The sequence below is a fragment of the Podarcis melisellensis genome, assembly GCF_964234715.1.
Source record: "Podarcis melisellensis genome assembly, chromosome: 10".
In the NCBI taxonomy this organism is placed as follows: domain Eukaryota; kingdom Metazoa; phylum Chordata; class Lepidosauria; order Squamata; family Lacertidae; genus Podarcis; species Podarcis melisellensis.
The window spans coordinates 67,826,051-67,843,707 of NC_138542.1; the positions used below are offsets into that span (position 1 = coordinate 67,826,051).

At 47.7% G+C, this 17,657-nt stretch overlaps 1 protein-coding gene across 14 annotated transcripts in view; it reads right to left on the reverse strand.

Moving 5' to 3' along the window:
- The window catches only part of LOC309378777 (endonuclease domain-containing 1 protein-like), a 402,039-nt gene that overhangs the window by 18,565 nt on the left and 365,817 nt on the right, over positions 1-17,657 (reverse strand). The window lies entirely within an intron of this gene.

Genomic DNA, 17,657 nt, shown 5'->3' on the forward strand with positions numbered 1-17,657 from the left:
ACTGAGCAACGGGAGCTCACCCTGTCATGGGGTTTCGAACCGCCGACCTTCTGATCGGCAAGTCCTAGGCTCTGTGGTTTAACCCACAGCGCCACCCGCGTCTGACACCGGCTTAAATACCTCCAAGGAAGGAGAGCCCGCCACCTCACAAGTCGACCTAGTTCTCCTGCTGGTCCTTGCTGAGCTGGAAGCTGCAATACTGCCCTCTGGCCACCATACGGCGCTGAGGGGCAGTGGAGATGTCCAGCAGCGCCCTCTGGTGGCAAATTAGCAGAGCAACAAAAATAGCAATGCCCCTGAGTCTGGCTCGCAGAGTCGCTAGTTTAGAGTCCTGTGCCTTACAAACCTCTCCAAAATGACTTCCCTGAACATCTGATGATGTTATCATGCCAGGGTGGGATCAAATTTCAGTGCCAAAGAGTTAAAGAGTTGTTTAATCATTTGCCTTTAAGCTGGCTGGATGAATGTGAATGAAAAACCTCCATACAGGTGAGTTCTTGAGATACCGCAGGAAGCATAATTCACCGTTTTTAACAAGCGAAAGCTGCTCCTCCTCCTAGGAGGGAACAGAAAGGATATATCAAAGATGCAATGTTCTCCCCCTTACAGTAGCACAGAGAAACTGAAACAACTTCAAAGAAACCAAGCCGGTGTGTTCCAAAGCTTGCAGACCCTACTATCAACTTTTTCTTTCTCCCGCTCCCTTTGCCAATTAAAATTAGTCAAGTGCTTTGACAGATTATCCCGCTCGGGGGCGGATAAACGAAAGGTACCAATTAAAGTGTGCAGTGACACAGCCCTGTGCGCGAGAGACACTTTCTTTAAATAAACACGCCCAATGTATATGCAGGAGAGACCGTCCGGGGGTTTGCAGGAAGCAGAAATGAAATATAATGTAACATGTCCTCATGGCATGATGCACCCACAGCAGAGGGACTGGCCTATGAATAACAACCGCCTTTCGTTGGCCTTAGTTGCACTTTTTAAAGAAAAGCTAAGAGTCTAGTCCTTATGACAGTAGGCAGTTCTCCCCACACCCGGCCCCAGAAAACAGAAATCCCAACTGTGCAATATCAGTTTTGCACAAAAGAGTGCAATATCAGTTTTGCACAAAAGAGAGTCTGAGGAATGGCCATTCCTACAAGGCGTCATTTGCATGTCAAAAGTCCTGGGTTCGATCTCTGGTGAGCTCTGGGACAGTGGTGGAAAACATATCCAAGCAAGCAAGTTCCATCGAGACCAGTATCCTGCTCTCAAATTCCTCCATTCCTCCTTATACCTTTCCCCATGTTATCTTGGCAGGACTTTTCCCCAAAGGCTTTCTACAGAAAGGAAGCAATTGCTACCCTGGCCCTCCTACAAGGCTCTCAAAAAGACAACGGCTTTTGCAACATCCCCGCCTGTTCAACTGGCAGTGATCTTACCCATTGGACTGACCAGAATTGTTAAGCTTTCGTTGGGGAGGATGAGCCTCAAATATTGGATTAGCATTGGGAGAGATTATGTGATACAAGCCTCGGGCCGTTTGACAGAAACTGATCCAGGTTTTCCACCATTTAGGGCAACAGACTTCTCCCTATATGTGTAACTTCTGCTGGAAACTTGATGATTTCATCTAATTTAATAAACTGGATTCACCCCCCTGCCCCCTTTCCAGGAACATCCTTCATTTGGTGCTGGGGGGGGGGGGGAGAATCAGGAAGAATTCCTTTGCCTTGAAAGACTTCTCTAGTCTGAAATGAAACCATTTTTTTTTCATTTCCAGCTCAAAGAGAAATAGAGAGAGAGGTTTTCTCACTGAGTCTTTTGATTTGGCTTCTAGTCCCTCACTGATAAATCAGACATATTTTATTTTTTGCTTTGTTTCCGCTGCACTTTGAAAGCATCCCAAGATGTCACACGCAGTATGTAAAAGGAGGAGATTTTTTCACGCGCGTTTGGTGGCATTGTGAAGGCAGAGGAGGCCCCTGGCGGGGATTTCGAGTGACAGAGAATCTGCCACGCCGGCGTTCCAGGGACTCCTCCGCTCTTAATCCTGTTTGGGTGCCTCAAGCCCAGAGTTGCAAGTGGAAAGACGAAAGGAACTTGCTGGGAGATGTAAAAAAAAAATCATGCTTGATGGGAGTTGTGGTTCAGCAATATCTAGAGGGTTAACCATTCCCTGAACCTGGCCTGGATGAATGATAAGGTCGTCTTCACCAGGCACCCAAACGAAAACAGCAATCCTCCCTGGGGTGGGAGTTCTGGAGACAGAGCATTCTAGTTGAGCTCTCCCTCCCGTCCTCCCTTCCGCCAGCAAGCAGAGGGGTCTCTAAGGACCACCCATCTTGCAAGCAGATTCCATTTCCAGAGATTGCCCGGCACGAAACCCTAGATAGCTGCTGCCTGTCCGAGCGGACAGTCCTAACCTAGGTGGACCAATAGTCAGTCTAAGGCAGCTTCCTCTGCTCCTAACTGCATGGGAGCTGCAGGATCCATCTGGTTTGGTTATGGAATTCAGGGCAAATGTAATTTCCAAAGGAAACTTCCTCCTTCCCCTGCCAGCGCATGAACCTGGCACAGTTTTGGAGACGGAGCATGATGAGGCATGAATAATTTCTCCCTCGGTTTTAGATATATATATATATATATACACAAAACCCAAACTAAAGAATTGTAAAAACAAAACAAATTGTTCAGCAAAAATCCACACGGACACACCCTTTCTTGCATCCTTGGTTCCTCCCCCCCGTTTTGTGCCCACAATTCCAGCCTTCCAAAGCATGAGCGACCAGAGTGACGTAACAGCAGACGGCCCAGCAAGAACAGCATGTACTTTGCTCCTAACGCTGCTCGGTTCTCTTGGAAATCCTTCGTTTTGTTTGGCCAGCGTTCCCGGCTGGTGTCGAGCAGCTCGTGTTTCCACCTTCCTCGCCCAAATCCAAAGGCCTGTCCTCTTGAGGAAAACCCTCAGGCTCTAGATTTAAGCAACAGCTTGAAGCTGACCCCTAAGTGCATGAAGGGGGAGTTCAGGACTCCCCCCCTCCTCTGCGTAAATCAAATGCAGGGGGGGCACAGTAGGAATAAGAGAGGCTGACCATCACCAGGGGCAGAAATCTAGGCGCCTGGTCTTCATTCCTCGTTCCAGCTCTCTCACAAGCTGTAGGATAAGGTAAAGGGACCCCTGACCATTAGGTCCAGTCATGACCGACTCTGGGGTTGCGACGCTCATCTCGCTTTACTGGCCGAGGGAGCCGGCGTACAGCTTCCGGGTCATGTGGCCAGCATGACTGAGCCGCTTCTGGCGAACCAGAGCAGTGCACAGAAACGCCGTTTACCTTCCCGCCAGAGTGGTACCTATTTATCTACTTGCACTTTGACAGGCTTTCGAACTGCTAGGTTGGCAGGAGCAGGGACTGAGCAACGGGAGCTCACCCCGTTGCGGGGATTCGAACTGCCAACCTTCTGATCGGCAAGCCCTAGGCTCTGTGGTTTAACCCACAGCGCCACCCGCGTCTCAGCTGTAGGGTAGTGGTTCCTAATTAGGGGTCCATGAAACACAACCAGGGGGTTTGCGGCCCCATCTCTTGCCTCTCCCTCCAACTAAATTTTTGCATGGCCAATATCACAAATATGTTGGAGGGGGTTTTTTCCCTGGTGGCAGATGACAGAAGCTATGACACCATTTGGTTGTAAAACCAAATCAAATAAAGGTTTTATTACAAAACAACAAACAACAAAGCTTGTGGGTGTTTTTCCTGCAGGCAAAGTCAAACTGCACCTTTTCGTCCTTTTGCAGTCCTGACCAGCTGTACCCAATCAGCCCAAAGCTTACAGAAACAGTTCTAAGAGGTACAAACATATTTACTGTTTCTTTGCAGAATGAATCCCAACACCCCCTCTCGTTCAAACAGAAACAAAACAGGACTTTAAACATATACAAAACATATTTATACATCACGAACAACAATTCCTAATTTTGTCACTAGTTGTGCATGTTTCTTTGCAGAATGAATCCCAACAAAATATTATGGCCTGTTTTTCTTAGTATACCTAAAATCCTCTGCTTATTTGGGGCTACTCCACATTCTGTTCAAAAAATTGCTTTGCAGAGGTAACTGCTATAAAGCTTCCTGCAGCCAATGGGAAGCCAGCCAGCGTTGCAGAAGGCGCTAACTGCTCTGCTCCGTGCTGGTTTAGCTCAGTGCAAGGGAACCAACTGAGCGGGCACTGGGGCTCCATGGGCCGGTTAAACGACCCCCATGGGCCGCTTGTGGCCCATGAGCCTTCGGTTGCCAACCCCTTTTTTGGACTCTCCTATTTGGAGGTTTTTAAGCAGAGGTTGGATGGCCACCTGTTATGGATGCTTTAGTTGAGATTCCTGCACTGAAGGCTTGGAATGGATGGCTCTCAGGGTCCCTGCCAACTGTGATTCTGTCTTCTACCAAAGTGTGGGCAGCACATAACTAAAACAAGCTCCCTTGAACAACTCCACCTGCTCCACAGCAGTGCTCAATGCTCATTCCCTTGCTATGCATGAATCCAAACGATGGTTGCGCAAGCCAAAGACCCCCGGAGGGTCTAACACACACACATACACACGTCCTGCAACGGGCCCTTTGCACTTTGCCAATCTGCCTTGCCTGAAACCTGCCTGTTGGTGGAAAACAGACAAGCTGGCTTTGAACCCAGCCCAGTTGGCAACGAGCGATGAGAAGGCCCATTAAAAACCATCCGAGCTCACTGAACCACACAGGTCTCTCCGGGACAAACAAAAGGGCCCCCGTACTCCGTGCGTCCGGGGCTGCTCCGAGGGGCTTTGATGCTGAATTGAGCCCTCGGATCTTTAAAGATGCACAAAACCCCCGAGCGAAGTGCTTCCGATCAATGGCGGTGAAGTCTTGACAGCAGAGGCTTTTGAGACCCATTGCTATTTGTAAGAGGTGCATAATTAGCACCGGAGCTCTGAAAGGCCCGGGAGCCGTGCGCGGGGATGTTCTCGGGAGGGAGAGCATGGGCAAGGGTTTGCTAATTGGATGGACCGTGTCTCTGCTGCCAGCAGCATTCAGAAACGGCTGGGCATGGTTGGCGGACATGCCAGTCCACACCTCCCGTACAAAGGCAGGTCTCTCTAGGGCAAGGATGCCAATGCCTCGGAAACACAGAGAAGCTGGAGAACATGGTGCTGGCAGCAGAACACAGCTCCCCAGGAGCCTCGGCTTCTTTTTGTTTCCATTTGAGGTTTTAAGAAGCTCAAGTTTCTAGCCATCAAGCTTGAGAAGAGCATGCAAGCAATGCTTACTGGGATCTCGGGAGCCAGGGAATAACTTTCCAGCCGCCGAAGCCCAGGGCAGATTCCCATCTCCCCCAATGATTAGCTGAAACGGAACAAATTATGCAAGGTAGTAAAAATGCAGAAATCCGCAAATATAATTGCAATTTGCATAATTTGGGTGACATAATGTAAAGGTAAAGGGACCTCTGACCATTAGATCCAGTCGTGGCCGACTCTGGGGTTGTGGCACTCATCTCGCTTTACTGGCCGAGGGAGCCGGCGTACAGCTTCCAGGCCATGTGGCCAGCATGACTAAGCCACTTCTGGCGAACCAGAGGAGCGCACCGAAACGCCGTTTACCTTCCTGCCGGAGTGGTACCTATTTATCTACTTGCACTTTGACGTGCTTTCGAACTGCTAGGTGGGCAGGAGCTGGACCGAGCAACGGGAGCTCAGCCCGTCGAGGGGATTTGAACTGCAGACCTTCTGATTGGCAAGTCCTAGGCTCTGTGGTTTAGGCATTGGTTAATTTTTTGGTTGCTGGAGGGGATGTGCTTGGCTGTGCCTGCCCCTTCAATGCTGCTGCTGCAAGGGTATTCCGTTAAAGGAATCCAGGGGCTCGCCATGCTTTTGTCCGTATCCCTGAAAAAGGGCTAGGGCCATGCAAGAGCCCCAGGGAGCATTTGGGGAGAGGTGTCAGCCTGGCACCCAGCTTTTTCTCTCCCCAATATTGCTTACTCTTACTGACTTCCGCACAGGTGTGGTTGTCAATTCTGTTCCTACCTCCAAGTGGGAACAGATAGTCGCTAACCAATGCCTAAACGACCACTCACAATTATGCCAAAAACCAAAACAAAAATGATGTGTGAACGTGTTTTTATTCAGGGGTGTCTTGGGGGTCCTTGGCACGCAACAGGGTGATGGGTTAACTGGACCTTTAGGGTGATCCAGCATCTGGTTTTTTTCTTAAGTTCATCAGAAAATAAGCTTTAGGTGTGACTCTGGAGAACCTCCAGCAAAGGGAAGTTTCACAGATGTAGCAGCGCTACCAGAGTCCTCTGTGCAACACCATTTGCCATAATGATGCCGACTCCTAAACTCCACGTTACTGCAGGCGCACGATTCACTTAGCAATGTGAGAAACGCTGTGCTCTGGGAAAGGACGAGTGTTGCACCGAGGGGGGAAGAAGAGGAAGCTGGGAGGTTTTGACAGACGCTTCCAGGAATGAATGCTCGAGTCACAAGACAGGCAGTATGACTCGGAGCAGGAAGGCTGGCTGCCCACAGATGAGATGACAAAAATGGGTAACAGGCAAGGATGAGGCCCCTCTTCCCTGCCTCTTGCGAAAACTGCCTTTCAGCAGCAGCTGGAGAAAAGGGAGGAGGAATTGTGTTGGGGACAAGCAGAGGAGAAAGATAAGGAACTCACACATACCCCAAAAGCGTTTTGCAAATGGCAAGGGTCCGACTGCAACCACGGGGAGATCTCTGGATGTCAGGTTTCCACTGAAATATCAGAAATGTTTTCCTTGAAGCTTGAATTTGTTTTATTCTGGAACAGTTTGATTTGATGCTTTAATTTCAAGTGTGTTGAGCTAGCTTTCAGGAAATTCGCCAAAACTTCCAACACTTTCGGCATGGGTTGCCATATGTCCGGACTTTCCCAGACATTTTTACCCATTTTAGGAAATTCCGCCCAGATGCTATTTCCGACCGGCAAATCCTCTGAATACGTCCGGTAAATTCCGGGTGTGTGGCAGCCCTAAATGCAATGAACAGTAATAATAAATAAAAATAAATTCCATTGCAAAATAAAAGAAAACAGCACCTATATATATATATAAAATGAGAGCTTCTAACATTGGTTGGGCATGACTTAATAAACAGAAGCTGAATCCTGAAAAAGCTGGAAATTCTGAAGCTGAATCTTGAAAGGTCAGGGCTATTATCATGGAATTCTGGAGTCTGAAGGGACCCCGAGGGTCATCTAGTCCCACCCCCTGCAATGCAGGAATCTCAATTAAAGCGTCCAAGACAGAGGGCCATCAACCTCTGCTTAAAAAATTATGTCTCCCATGTTCTCATGTCTGGGAGGTGGTCTGTCCTGGGTGGGGTCTCACTTTCCTGGTCCACAGCTCCTGGATTCATCACTGTCACTGAAAGCTCAGTTGGCCTTCATCATCATCATCATCATCATCATCATTTGAAACTGTTCAAGGCGGCTTACAACAAGACAAGATTTACACAATCACAAACATAACAGAAGTCATAAACAATAAATAAAACACATCAAAAAGTATACAACAAAATGGAAAACAATTTCCAAGAACCATATTTTTCGCCCTATAGGGCGCACCGGTCCATAGGGCACACCTAGTTTTTTTTTGGGGGGGGGGAAATAAAGGGGAAAAAATTATTTCCCCCCTAGGCATAGGGCTGGGGCGGAGGAAGCCCGAGCTTCTCCCGATCCCAGCCCCTAGAACAGGCTGCTATCCGCAAGCCTGGGGAGCCCGGCAGGAACTCCCACCGGGCTCCCCAGGCTTGTGGATATCTGCCTGAAGCCTGGAGAGCGAGAGGGGTTGGTGCGCACCGACCCCTCTCGCTCTCTGGGCTTCAGCGAAAGCCTGCATTCGCCCCATAGGACGCACACACATTTCCCCTTCATTTTTGGAGGGGGAAAAGTGTGTCCTATAGGGCGAAAAATACGGTAAATCATAAGATGTAAAACTAAAGGTACAACAACAATATCAATAACAGCAACAGCTCTCTCAACCCCCCCCCCAATAAACAATACTCCAGCCCAAGAATCTGTTCGACAGCTTCAGCTTTTGTAGCTGGAGTCAGTCCGCAGTCCACTCTCCCAAGGCCAGATGGGAAAGGGCCAGCAAGGCAGGGGGCAGGTCTTCCAGGGCTCACAGCCAAGATGGTCTCATTTCAAACAACACAGATAAAAACGAGAAACAATTTATATACAGCTGCAGTCCTCATGAAGCCTGTCAAGCCGCCCGCCCCAAGCCAGGTGGAAAGAGGCAAGGGCAGGGTCCTTCAGGCTCTCAGCAGGCAGTCCTCCTCCTCCAGGTAAACTCCCATCTGGATTCCCTCCTGTGCTAACTACATTTACGTACAGAGCAGGTAAAGAAGGAGGCCAGCTCAGCTATTCTTCTTAGGCAACGACTGCATCTGCAAGGACATATTTCCACAGAACAGGTGCTTCTGAAGTGTTTTGAAGCTAAGCAGCAGCAGGTGGCAGTAGGTGGATTCAAAATCTCCCCCCCCCCCCACTTGCCATTTTCAAACCTGCACATCGTGTCTCAAGACATCTTTAAAAGAGAGGTCCACTATTGTGTGAGAGAAGAGGAGGGGGATATACCTCCCCCACCTTAGACATGGCATATAACCTAAGAGAGTCTACTGGATCAGGGTAAGGATGCAGGTGGCGCTGTGGTCTAAACCACTGAGCCTCTTGGGCTTGCCGATCAGAAGGCTGGAGGTTCAAATCCCCACAACGGAGTGAGCTCTCCCGTTGCTCTGTCCCAGCTCCTGCCAACCTAGCAGTTCAAAAGCAGGCCAGTGCAAATAGATAAATAGGTACCACTGTGGTAGGTAAACAGTGTTTCCATGCACTCTGGCTTCCGTCACGGTGTTATGTTGCACCAAAAGCGGTTTAGTCCTGCTGGCCACATGACCCTGAAAGCGAGATGAGTGCCTTTGACTGGACTTAACCGTCCAGGGATCCTTTACCTTACCTTTACTGGATCAGGCCACAGGCCCATCTAGCCGAGTATCGTGTTCCCACAGTGGCCAGCTAGAGATGTGGAAAACCAGCAAGTTTGCCCCCCCAAAAAGCTCACTCTCCCCTCACTGGTATTCAGAAGGATTGTTCCCTCCAAGTGTATCACGGCCATCATGGCTACGAGTCTTTGATAGCCCTCTCCTTCTCCTTGAACTAGCCTAATCCTCTTCTAAAGCCATCCAATGTGGTGCCTCATGTGGGAGGGAGTTCCATAGTCCCACTATGCACTACTTTAGAATCAAAGTCTTGCAGAGTTGGGAGGAACTACGAGTGTCATTGAGTCCAAACCCCTGCAATGCAGCGATTTTTTGCCCATCATGGGCCTGGAACCCAGGAGGTTAAGACGTTAAGAGTCTCATGCTCTACTGACTAAGCTACCTCTATTGACTTAAGAAACATGCAACTCTGCGGGATTCGAACCCACAACCTTTGAATCACTTCTCTATGCCAGAAGTCCAATGAGCTATCCATAGCTCTCTTTTTATAACAGATGCAATCATCGTCACACTTTCTCCTGTAGAAATGTTTTTCTTTTCTTATAGTATATAATTTTCATTACGTTTTTTTGTTTTACAATTTATAGCACTCGTTTTTACACCCTTAAAATATCAATGGCTTCCCTTCTTCTCTTTCCCTGGTTCACTTTACGTATCATAAATCCCTGCATATTTTACAGAAACTATCCGTGGTTCTCAACCTGTGGGTCCCCAGGTGTTGTTGGACTACAACTCCCATCATTCCTGAGCTCTGGCCTTGCTAGCTAGGGATGATGGGAGTTGTAGTTCAACAACATCTGGGGACCCACAGGTTGAGAAAGGCTGAACTATATCACTCAGTATTCCATTATTACAAGAAATCCCCCCCCCCCATATGCAAAACCTGTGCAGATTCATCAGTCGACGAATGCAGCAACCCTAAGCCAAATTCTTCTTGGAACAAGACAGGACTGACTGCCGAATAAACATGTGTTGTATCGATGCAAGGCTCCTGTGATCAACTCAGATTTCTTTCAACTAGCTGACAGCCACGAAAAGAATAAAAATGAAAATACAGAGGTCATAGCAACTGTTCTGCGCAACGGCAACACACAGCTCCGAACAGCCCTGACCTCACTGCCGTCCTTCCACCGCAGAGCACGAGGTTCTTACACAAGTCCCTTTACTCCACTGACCTCCCTGCAACATTTGTACATGCAAATAGCTAGCGGAAGAGGAACCATGCGCCGATGGGGTGACTAGATGGAAAGGGAGTGATTTATCTGTTGGACGGAGTCCTAAATTTAGGCACATTCAGCTCCCAGGCAGGGAGAGGTGTGCCTGTCTCGTTGCTTGTAAAGGCAATTACCTAAGCAAATTTCACAGAATGAAGCCGTCAGAAGGTGTGTTTCAGAGCAGTTGTGTATCAAGGTAAATATATGCCCCCCTGTCTTCTCGGCACCCCGAAGACATGAGGTGCTTCTTTAAAAAAATATGACTTTAAAAAAAATATGACTGCCATCACAGATGTGATGCTACAATTGGAGATCCCCACCACGCAGGAATCTCAATTAAAGCATCCATGGCAGATGGCCATAGAACGCCTGTGCTTACAAACCTCCAAGGAAGGACTGTCCAAATAATAATAATAATAATAATAATAATAATAATAATAATAAATTTTATTTATACCCCGCCCTCCCCAGCCAAGGGGTAGAAGATTGGTGGATGAGTCGGGGCGGGGACTTTCACTCTGTTGCTTTTCACTGCCGCAGATCGGAGATCAACCTGTTGATCGCTGTCAACTGGTTGGACATCCCTGTTCTAAGCCACTGAGATGCCGTCCTGAGACAGGCAAATTGTCCTATGTTTAATTCCTGTGGCTTCCTATATTTTTTCCTTCTCGCCTTTTCCGCCCACAGCAAAGGAAGGCCAAAGAGGGTGGTCGGTTTATACTGACTCCGTGGTACTGAGGTAGTGTTTGTCAGGAAAATAACCAGACGCCTCGGGGAAACAGAAATATTTTTAGCCGGTTACAAAGCTGCTTAAGTTGTTGGAAGGAAAAGGAGCATCTTTCCCCCTGAGTGTTTGCGGTTTAGTCTGCATCGCCTTCTCTTTCTCGCACCCCCAGCATCTACCAGTAAAACCAGTTAGGTGTCTAATTGGTTTTACACAGAGGCCTGCTGTTTTCCAAGGCATGCGCCCGGCCGCTTAAATCTGTGGTCAAGCACCTGGCTCTCAAATCCGATAGCTGCTTTGCACGGGCATGTGTGCGAAAGATGCCAGAAAGGACGATAAGGCTCGCGCCACCTTAACGGCCGAAACACGTTTGAGTCTTCCAACACAGCTCTGCCTCGTTGTGTAACCGCCAGCTTTTCCCCATTCTTCTCATGCGAAACACCTGCCTCTACAGGTCGTATAAAGATTAGTAGGAACACGGTGTTCAGAGAACATTTCTTTTCCTGGTCTGCAGTGTGTTTGGAATGAAGGGAGTGGCCGGCGGTTCTGTTCCCCATCTCCACCTGATATATGCTCAGAGGACGGAAATAATAACCTGCGCTTAAGTAACGTACGGGTTCCTCTGGCGTAGTGATAGCTTTGAAAAGGGGATGATTAGCATTAACTTAACAGCATGGGAAGATCTATGGAGAAAGAACTGGAAATTTACAGCCTGTGAAGTTATTGAGGGGAAACCTAATCAAGGTGTTTTATAGATGGTACTTAACACCTACCAAAATAGCTAAAATGTATAAGACTAAATCTAATCTGTGCTGGAGGTGTGGTAAAACAGAGGGGGCACTTGTACATGTTTGGTGGACCTGTGAAAAAATCAAAAGCTTCTGGAACACAGTATATGATAAGCTTATAAAAATGTTTATGAAAAATACAGACGCTTTTCTACTAGGGATAACGGACACAGGTATAGCAAGAGAAGATCAGAAAATATTCTTCTATGCCACAGGAGCGGCAAGGATCCTAATGGCTAAAAACTGGAAAAAAGAAACTGTGCCAACCAAAAAGGAATGGCAAGGCGAACTGTTAGAGTCTATTGAACTGGCTAGATTAAGAGAGGCAATTAGAGATCACACTAGACAAGTGTTTCAAAAAGCATGGGGAAAATGCAGAGAATACGTCACAAATCAGTGCCCTAAAATACATACCTGGACATGTTTCGATCAATGCCTGCAGGAGACTTTGTGGATATTTAAGTTATAATTAGAAAAATCTTAATAATTATTCATAAAGGAAACGGTTTATAAGAAATAAATAAGGAGGCCAGATACAGGATAAAAGAAGTCTTTTATTTGGTTGTTTGTATTGTTGTATGTTATGCTCACTGTATGTTATGTTCACATTTAATGTGGGTGGATTGTGTATTGGGGGGGTTTATGTTATGTTGTAAATAAAATTCCAATAAAAAATATTATTTTTTCAAACCCTCAATGGGTAGGGATTTAGCAGCAGCCAGCCATCACAGCTGAAGAGAACCTCCATGTTCAGAGCCAGTATATCCCTCAATTGTTGTTGCTGGCATCCGCCTGTCTCGAGAGAGAGAGTGCGTCTCTGGGGGTGAAGTCAAATCGCTGTGTTAGGAACCCTGCTCTGCATTTTTGTTTCTTCTCTCAAAGATATCCCACAAAACAGCCAAGATTTAGGAGCAGCGATTTCTTTCTTTCTCCTAGATGGGCTACCTTCCCAGGTGGACAAGCCCCATCTGCCTCTCATTTCCCGCTACAGAAGGTGCAGAAACCCCCTTCTTGACCACTGGACCCGCTCTTGGTCTCGCCCTCTCAACCCATCAGAGCCCGTCTTGTTGACACAAGCATGACGGTCTGCCGTATCCCTGCCTACTTGTGTGCAACCAGAGACAGGCAGCCCACCACTTCTCAGAATCACAGAATTGGTGGGGTCCCAAGGGGTCATCTAGCCCAACCCGCTGCCATGCAGGGATCACAGCTAAACATAAGAACATGGAAGGGAAGAACATTAAGGAAAGACCTGCTGGGTCAGGCTGAAGGTCTGTCTTAGTCCAGTGTTTCTCAACCTGTGGGTCCCGAGATGTTGTTGGACTACAACTCCCATCATTCCTAGCCAGCATGACCATTGGTCAGGGATGATGGGAGTTGTAGTCCAACAACATCTGGGGACCCACAGGTTGAGAACCGCTGGTCTAGTCAAATATCCTGCTCTCCAGGGGTCAACCAGACGCCCCTTTGGGAAGTCTATATACAGGACCTGAGTGCAGCAATGACCCCTCACCATTCATGAATCCCACCAAGAGCTAGATGAGACAGGGCTTGTTCTGATTCAGCATCCTGACCCAGTTCTTATGTAACCCAACAGATGTCCAGGATAGAATTTGTGGTCACCACCGCTGCATTTCCATCATGTCCCCACCTTCAAGGCAACACACATGGTCTTGCCCTGGTTTCATCGCACAACAGCCCTTTGAAGTAGGTTGGGCCCAAAGCAACTGGCTCACCCAGGGAGCTTCACAGAAACTCAAACTTGCAGCTCCAACCACTAAGCTGCACTGCTTCTTTAAAATCTGTGGTTTAGACCGCTGCACATGAACAGGCTCTACACTGCAAACAAAACAAAACAAAACTCCTTCCAGTAGCACCTTAAAGACCAACTAAGTCAGTTCTTGGTATGAGCTTTCGTGTGCATGCACACTTCTTCTACTATCTGAAAAAATTCCTTCCAGTAGCACCTTAAAGACCAACTAAGTCAGTTCTTGGTATGAGCTTTCGTGTGCATGCACACTTCTTCTACTATCTGAAGAAGTGTGCATGCACACGAAAGCTCATACCAAGAACTGACTTAGTTGGTCTTTAAGGTGCTACTGGAAGGAATTTTTTTTGTTTTGACTATGGCAGACCAACACGGCTACCTATCTGTAACTAAAACAAAACAAAACCCTTTTGCTCCATGAACTTCTGGCAAACTGTTGCCCAAGGTTCAAAAGGTCTCTCTTTTATCACCGAGGTGGGAGGGCGTGTGGAACTGGCAAAATGTACTGTGCGTAACTTAATAATACAACCCAACCAGGATGTTGTAGCAATAACTCTTAAAACAATAGGCCGATTGTGGGCCGCTAAATGGAGGTCATGACGGCAGGCCTGTAACCTTGACATTGGGAGCTAAACAACCAAAAACATGGACGGATTAATCACATTCGGTGCCAGAAGATCGCTGAACTTCTGAGGGAAATCGTTCCCTATTAAACAGGTAAAACAAAACACAAGGTAAAGGACCCCTGGGCGGTTAAGTACAGTCAAAGGCGATTCTGGGGTTGCGGCGCTCATGTTGCTTTCAGGCCGAGGGAGCTGGCGTTTGTCCACAGCTTTCTGGGTCATGTGGCCAGCAGGACTAAACTGCTTCTGGTGCAATGGAACACCATGATGGAAACCTGAGCGCCTGGAAACGCCGTTTACCTTCCCGCCGCAGCGGTACCTATTTATCTACTTGCACTGGCATGCTTTCGAACTGCTAGGTTGGCAGGAGCTGGGACTGAACAATGGGAGCTCACCCTGTCGTGGGAATTCGAACCACTGACCTTCCAATCGGAAAGCCCAGGAGGCTCAGTTGTTTAGACCACAGCGCCACCCACGTCCCTATTAAACAGGTATTCAAACACTGTCCTGTGAGCAGGTACACATCTGCTAGCTGTTGGGTGGGACAGCTCCGAAGGAAATCAAAAGGAAACTGGGAGATGGAATAAAAATACTTGCGGCTGTCGTCCGCCACCATGGGTGGCCTGCAACTAAGCTTTACTCAGAGTAGACGCACTGAGATTACTGGCTTTAATTTAGCCATGTTCATTCATTCCAATGGGCCTAGCTGAATGTCACACCGTATAATTTGTTTCATGAAGTTTATATGCCGCTTGATTGAAAGAAATAATAGAATTCCTCAAGTCTCAATTCTGTTGTCGAGTATCTATGCACACATCTGCTCAGAGGTCCTGCTGAGCTCAATGGGGTTTGCTCTCAGGTGGGTTTAAGATTTTGCAGCTGTGGACATTTAATAATTATTAAATTATTATTATTCCTTAGGGTCCCGGGCCCTAGGGAAGTTAGATTGGCTTCAACCAGAGCCAGGGCCTTTTCAACACTGGCTCCGGTCTGGTGGAACGCTTTGCCTCATGAGACCAGGGTCTTGTAGGATCTGATTTCTTTCCGCAGGGCCTGTAAGACAGAGTTGTTCCGCCTGGCCTTTGGCTTGGAGCTGATTTGATTCCCTCCCTCTCTTTCTTTTTTCCTTTCCTTCTCCTCCTGCAATGAGGCTACATTTTAATATTTCAATATTTTAATGTTGTATTTTAATTTTGTTTTTAAGTTGTAATCATTCAACTTGTTTTTATTATTGCTTGTAAGCCGCTCTGAGCCCGGCCTTGGCTGGGGAGGGCGGGGTATAAATAAAAATTATTATTATTATTATTATTAATTCTACATGTGATAAACTAGGATAGCTCAGTGGGTAGAACATGAGACTCTTAATCTCTGGGTTGTGGGTTCGATTCCCACGTTGGGCAAAGGATTCCTGCATTGCAGAGGGTTGGGCTAGGTGATCCACAGGATCCCTTCCAACTCTGCAATTCTATGTTCCTCCACAAATGGTTCCAACCCTGCCAAGGTTCACAGCCTTGAAATTTTGAAAGCAAACACATTGACAGTCAGAGCCGGGAGCGGTCTCCCTGTGCCTGAAACCTTGGAGAGACGTCCCTGCTCCAGGTAGACTATGCTGGGCTGGAAAGGAGCAACAGAGAGCTATGGCTATTATTGATATGGCTATTATTGATATTTGCCCATCATTTTTTTAAAAAAGAAAAGGCTCAAAGCAACTTGCAGAATATTGTTAATACGGAAAAACCGACGAAACCTTTAAAAATCTGCAACGCAGAACTGAACGGGAGGATAACAAAAGTGTTTGTGCATCAACAAGAATGAAAAAGCTGAATCTTACCCCAGAAAAAACACACTCCAGTGAAACGTGAACACCTAAAAGCAAGTCACAATCAATCGGCACTATGATTCAATTAGCACCCAAATCTTTGGTCACATCGGAATTTTTTTGCTCGGTGCCTAAAGGCTGCCAAGGTTAGCATCTGTGGGGAGCCCCATCCCTAGTCAAGTGCTTTATACATTCATATATGAGCCCCCATAAAAACACTCACACCTCTACTCTCCAGAAAGCTCATCCAAACTCAGTTCATTTCAATTTAACAGCAGCCAAGAATTATTTGAGGCATGAGTTCAGATCCCTTGTGGTACAGTGGTTACAGCGCTGGACTGAGGCTTGGGAAACCCGGGTTCTAGTCCTGATTCAGCCGTGAAGGTGACCTTGGGCCAGTTGTTGAATCTCATCCAAACCTACCTCACAGGGTTATTGTGAGAATAATGGGGAGAACCATATCTGCCATACTGAGCTTTTTTGGGGTGTGTATGAATGCAACAAGGGACGCGGGTGGCGCTGTGGGTTAAACTACAGAGCCTAGGGCTTGCCGATCAGAAGGTCAGCGGTTCGAATCCCCACGATGGGGTGAGCTCCCGTTGCTCGGTCCCTGCTCCTGGCAGACTAGCAGTTCGAAAGCACGTCAAAGCACAAGTAGATAAATAGGTACCACTCCGGCGGGAAGGTAAACGGCGTTTCCGTGCGCTGCTCTGGTTCGCCAGAAGCGGCTCAGTCATGCTGGCCACATGACCCGGAAGCTGTACGCCGGCTCCCTCAGCCAATAAAGCGAGATGAGCGCCGCAACCCCAGAGTCGGCCATGACTGGACCTAATGGTCAGGGGTCCCTTTACCTTTATGAATGCAACAGATAAGCAAACAAACTACATACCCTTTGAGCGATGCCATGTTCACTGAGATTAGGGTGCTGTTTTGAGGGGTACAGGTGGCAACGAAGATCTCAGACTCCCTGCTTATTCGGGGGAACAGTTTTCCAGCTCCTTTCTGGTGCTTGCCGATACGTGGAGGCGCCACAATGTTTGCTAATGAAGTTGGCCCAACTCTGCATTCATGTGCGCCCAAGTGCTCATCGGAGTGTATGCTCCCCATACGCTTGCCAACCTAATTAACCGCCCACTCACATCATCGCTCGCTCATGCACCCAAGTCACACTTTTTTTCCATCCACTTCCCTATTCAGCTGTGTGTACAATGCAATTATTTCATGCTCCCAGCCAGGTCCCTGCTGCTGGAAAGAAAGAAAAGAGGTCCCCCGGCTCCATCTTTCCACCCTAACCTTGGGAGTCCTTGGCGGGTGTTCACACATTCCTCATCCAGCCCTTTGCAGAGTCAAGAGGAGACTTGCATGTGCGGAAGCGACCGTCACGGGTAAAAGGACTGCAGTGATTTTATTTCCCCTAACCTAAGGGGAAGAACTGGAGGCAGAGAGAGATTTTACTTTCTTGGGCTCCATGATCACTGCAGATGGCGACAGCAGCCACAAAATTAAAAGACGCCTGCTTCTTGGGAGAAAAGCAATGACAAACCTAGACAGCATCTTAAAAGCAGAGACATCACCTTGCCAACAAAGGTCCGTATAGTTCAAGCTATGGTTTTCCCAGTAGTGATGTATGGAAGTGAGAGCTGGACCATAAAGAAGGCTGATCGCCGAAGAATGGATG